The 5,204-nt window shown below is 47.1% G+C and overlaps 1 long non-coding RNA gene across 1 annotated transcript; it reads right to left on the bottom strand.

Annotated features, from left to right (window-relative positions):
• Positions 1–1,226: 1,226 nt before the first annotated feature.
• On the bottom strand, positions 1,227–1,769 carry LOC144149385 (uncharacterized). The gene is made up of 3 exons (XR_013318291.1): positions 1,629–1,769; positions 1,453–1,531; positions 1,227–1,344 (listed from the first exon to the last, which is right to left on the bottom strand). It is a non-coding gene; the product is annotated as an uncharacterized LOC144149385 (long non-coding RNA).
• Between the last annotated feature and the right edge of the window lie 3,435 nt (positions 1,770–5,204).

Genomic DNA, 5,204 nt, shown 5'->3' on the forward strand with positions numbered 1-5,204 from the left:
TACATTGTTCAGGAACGTGGAAATAACATGGAGGACAATACCCAAGCACTTGCACGTCATCGTCCCCTGGTCACTTATTGGTATTTATGCTGCAGTTTAAACGAACTGCCAGGTAGCCAACATTCACAACCAATTCAAATAGTAGGAGTGCCCATGCTACATCGGAGGACATTATTTTTTCTAGGGACCACTGGATTGTGCGAAGAGATGTGTCTCATCTCCTACTCGGATTCTTGCAGTCCACAGGACTAGGTGAGGTGTGGTGACATTGCGTGTCTGTTATTTTAGGACTAAGTGAGGTGTTATGACTTTGGGAGATTTGATATGGTATTGGGGACGATTAGGCGGAGCAATTGCAGGCAGCTATGCAAGGCTAAGTCCGCCTTATTCAACAATACATACTACTACTACTACCTCTCAAGCTGAAAAGTTATAAGACATTCGTCCGAGGAACATGTTAAAGGTCTTCACAAGAAGACATTAAGATTGAGATGCTACACTGCAGGTTCTCTTACAACAGCAGGTTCTCAAGATTTTGCATATTTTAATACTGGCCTTCACATCTGCTCTTGAAGCCTGTAAGTTGGAAGCAATCTAATGCTTGCTTTACATCGGTTGCTACAAAGGGCTAGTGTCAGCAATCAAGCATCCTGCAATAACACAAATTTGTTTAGACTTAGATCCACTAAATAAGCTACGCTACCATCAATTGCCAATAAATATGCATTTTGGAATGACCACATCTGGAAACTGACTAGAGAAGGCAGTATCTTATCCTACGTTTCTTTTTAGTTTAAATGTGGCACACTGCACAAGTAAAACTGCTATTGCGATAACTGTTCTCCCGGGTGCACGCGCGGTTGTAGTAAATCTCGCAGCCGTGAACGGATGACCCAGCCGAAAAAAACCATTGGCCGACCTATTGGCGTACCAATTGGTCGGCCATTTGGTCGACCAATTGGCCGGCCAAATGGTCGGCCAGTAATGTTTTAGGCACCCATTGGCGTACCCATTGGCCGGCCAATGGTGGCCGGCCAATTGGGCGACCCATTGGCCGTCCAATTGGGCGACCTATTGGCCGCCCCATTGGAACGCCAATAGGTCTTCCCATTGGCCGCCAACTTGTTGCACTTTTAGTTGGTTCATCCCACTGCCGCAGCCACTCCATCTGAGCTGCCGCTGCAGTGCGTTGGTTACCTGTATCACAAATACAAGAACTCTCGGAATGAATGAATACCTTTATTGCTCTGTTTGTATACACAGCATGCAGACAGTTCGTCGTTTAAGCAATTTTTCACAGGCCATTGTCCATGCCGTGCTCCGCTCGCCGCAGGCTGGCTGGACCTTCACAAAGGGAGTGGCAAAAGCGAACAATGGGTTAAGTTTATGATAAACCGCAGTTTCGCGCATTAAAACAACAAGGCACTGAAATGTTGAAAGACGTGAGCTCACCTCTTCAACAACGTCCCATGCATGGCGAACTGCGTTGCGCGGCGATGTCGTGAACCCGTCAATCGTAACATGAACAGCCCTGAAATATATTTAGGCAAATTAATTCTTAATAACACCGCTCACGCTATGATTGGTGAAAATGGCAAGGAAAACTTACATATAAACAGTATACTCACATAAACAGAGACACTCTTCCTTCGGTGCGAGGCTTAGCGGCGTTCAGCGTAAAGATGCATCTTGAAACACACTGCTATGGGTGTGCGATATCATCGTCGCCACTTCTCACACTCTTGCAGATGCAATGCAGTCAGAGAAGACTGCGTGTGCAACCGATCAACACGCCTACACTACCTACACCGCCAACACCACGTTGAATATCACTTATCCACTGTCCGTCTATGGATTGGATTCGATTGGATTGGATCGGGGTTTTATTTCAAAACAATTTTGCCAAGGTGTCGGAAAGTTTTCATTAGTGTGTTTGTTATGTTTTTTTAAGAACTTTATCTTGAATTGCTGATTGTAATATCAAAATTAATTGCCTCATAAATATACATTTGTAAAGGTTGCAAGTTTTGAACATTTCTGAAGGTTTCAAATTAAGGGTGAGAGAGAGAATTAAATTTCAGCCATTTGTTGTCGTAATTGAATACTATCCAAATACTATCCAAAATGGCTCCCCGATTGGGTCATCATGTTGGAGCAGTCAGTAGTATTAACTTTATAGTTGGAGCCAATGGGTCCAATTGGCCCAACTGGCCATCCTAATCGGGCCAATGGGCCCAATTCGGATCGCTCCAATAGGTCCAATTGGACCCATTGGGTTTCCATTTGGACCCATTGGGTGGCAAATTGGACCAATTGGTCGGCCAATGGTTTTTTTCGGCTGGGGATTTTCTCATCGTTCTTGAAAGAAGCAGAAACTTAAACGCAGAGGTAATTAAGTGTCGGAGAAATAATGAAGAAGACGTCCTCCAAATCTGATTATTGGTTGGCGCGGGCCAGCAGTAATATATTAGGGCCACACAGAGGAGAAAGAAATTTTGAAGTTTTTTAAGAATAAAGGAACCAGCGCAGGACAAACTCGGGGCGACACCATGGACACGGTCAGGCAGGCACGCTCCGCATTAAAAAAATCGTTCAGCAAGACACCCGTAAAAATTGAAGTAATTACAAAAGGAAGCGTCAGTTCCAGCCGTTTCTTGCGTCGTCTGCTGCTAGACACTGGCCATCGCCTCCTCTCAGCTACTTACAGGGAATTCCCTAGGAGGCGACGCGCGAAGCCACATCAAGCCTGCTCACTGCAACAACAAATTCCCTAAATGTCCCTAACTTTTGTCCCCAACTGACAGTGGTTTCAGGAGCCAATCAAAACGTGGAATAATTTCCTCCTTTTAGCCGCATGCAGCCTAGAATACCTTCATTCACGCATCCGCCGTACAGGGTAGAGACACGTATACGCTGGCGCCGCCATTTTGGGTCGCTCGCTCACCGCCGAAGCAAGTCATTGTGCCAAAACCGCGCTAAAATTATCGCCGCAACACGGTTTACTGAAGAAGTTTGAATCATATCGTCTGTTTCGCGTTGCTAGGTCTCGTGGGAAACGAAAATAACAACGCGTTCAGCACGTTGGCCCAATTGCGGCGGCGCGGGACCGTTCAAAGGTTGTCTCCACCCTGTACAGCGGTGTTGGTTTGTTCCCGCGTCTCTTTACGTTACCCGAACCTAGATGGCGCCGCCATACCGTGGCAAGCGTTTGGTTTGTTTTTGCCCGTATTTAAACCTGGCTTGTTTTTGTTCTGGGAGAAAATATTCGTTCCCTGAAACAGTGCTCGCTCGACAAATGTGGTCACGTAAGACACCGTTGCTTGCGTCAATCGGCCAGTGTCGTCTGAGACAACCCCAAGTCCCCGTAGTGCTGTGCAGCTAAACCAAGCATGCTGTGCGCAGTACGAACAGCAGTACGCATCAGTGCTTCTATGTTTACATGTGCTTTCGTAACTTCCACTGTTGTCCCATCATTCTTATTGCTTTGTAAAGAATATGCCCTAAAGTTAAGCGCAAATCGCTCGTTCGTCTAGTTTGTAAGCTCTACCTAATTTGCGTCTGCTTCTGCCAGCCTCCGCCAATCGCAGAGCTTAGCTCATGTGACATCATAGGTTCTGTTGCGGGAAATGAGCTGGTGGGTCGCATGGCCATTCCCTTTTTTCCTAATTATTTAGCTTATTTGAGCGAAGTTCACGTTAAAAGTGGTGTCAGAATGATTCTAACGAGGCAATCTTTTGAATGAACCAAACTTGTGTTTTCTCTTCATGGCTCCTTTAAGACATCAGTGTTAGGGAGAGTGGTACGCACGAGCAAATAACTCTTGCTGACATTAAATAGCAACTACTGATGATTATTTTTATGTTCAGAAAGCATATAGAACTTTAATGCCTGCTCTTCCCACAACGACCATCCAGTGTGCCATGACCCTGGAAAAACAATCATGCCAATTACAGCCCGAAGTTATAATCCTTTGAATTTTTGTTTTTGCCTCTTTTTTTTGGGGGGGGGGGAGGCTATCCTGCGTATGTCACTGACTTCAGGTGCCCTGTTTTACACAAATTTCTCTGGGCGCCGGGGTATCCCAATAGCCTCTCTTGAGATGGTAGCGAGTGGTTTTCGCTCGTCTTCACCTCCACCACCGCTCTTTTTCGACAGGATGCATCTCGCCACAAACGGGAGAAATGGGACAACTGCCTCTTACTAGAGGCGGGACGGTAATCGGACCAATAAATCTCTTTACGGACGTGGGAAGTGAGTCCTGGAGTCGTACAAAATCGTAGCCTACAGCCTGGCATCAGCGTAATCGTCTCATACCACTGCCTTACTGCGAAGGAAAGTGGCTTACTGCGGCAGTGCGGGATAATGGTTAAAGGAGTACTGACACCAAATTTTGATACCTAAAAAATGATATAATTGGCTTCAGTAGTTTGTACAGATGCCTCACAGAAATTTTTGCAGCGATCCGAGGCCGGAATCACATCTAAAATCGATTTTGATTGTCCAGACCGCGAGCTTCCACAAATCGGCAGCACTAGCGCAATCGCTTTCGGCGTGACGAAACATTGGCCTACCTGTCTGGCCGGTTCAGGGTGACGTCATATAGTCGTTTTCAGAACCGGAAACGATATCCTGCGCTGCTGTTGTCGGTGGTATTCGTTTGGGCAGGAGACGTGGGCGTAGCTGTGTGAACAATGTTTGTAAACGTTGCGTGTTCGACGTCTTTGCTATTCAGTTCGTTGCCGGCGCATGGTGTTCGGCACTGGTGCCGAAAACGGCGTGGTGCGCGATGTCGACGGGCACCGCGGCGCGGTGGTGCGCGTCGCCGAGCTCGCCCAAGTTGTGCTATGGCAAGCTCGCGGTATGCGAAGTACTGCTCGTGGAAGCCTGCCCGAGCAAATCGACGACGACGCCAAGATGCATTATTTTCCACGCGACGACATGCAGCGCTAAATGTGGACTTCGTGGAGTTCGTGCACGCCGGCGGCCGCAAGAACTGTCGCCCAAGCCAGCGGGCTCGGGGTTGCACGGGTCACCTTGGGTGTTGGGAACTTAGTATCGTGGCGATTATTTGATCGCTGGTATCTGTACAACTGCGAATGACCATCCCTTACACAACTTTTCACCACACTATCATCCCCTTTTTCGCATATGAAGCTTTATTTTGGCAATAATTTCCGTTTCTGCGATCGGTGACCAAAACATCT

Source organism: Haemaphysalis longicornis, unplaced genomic scaffold (genome assembly GCF_048455015.1).
Source record: "Haemaphysalis longicornis isolate Haplotype H1 unplaced genomic scaffold, Haemaphysalis longicornis Haplotype H1 scaffold_8, whole genome shotgun sequence".
Lineage (NCBI taxonomy): Eukaryota > Metazoa > Arthropoda > Arachnida > Ixodida > Ixodidae > Haemaphysalis > Haemaphysalis longicornis.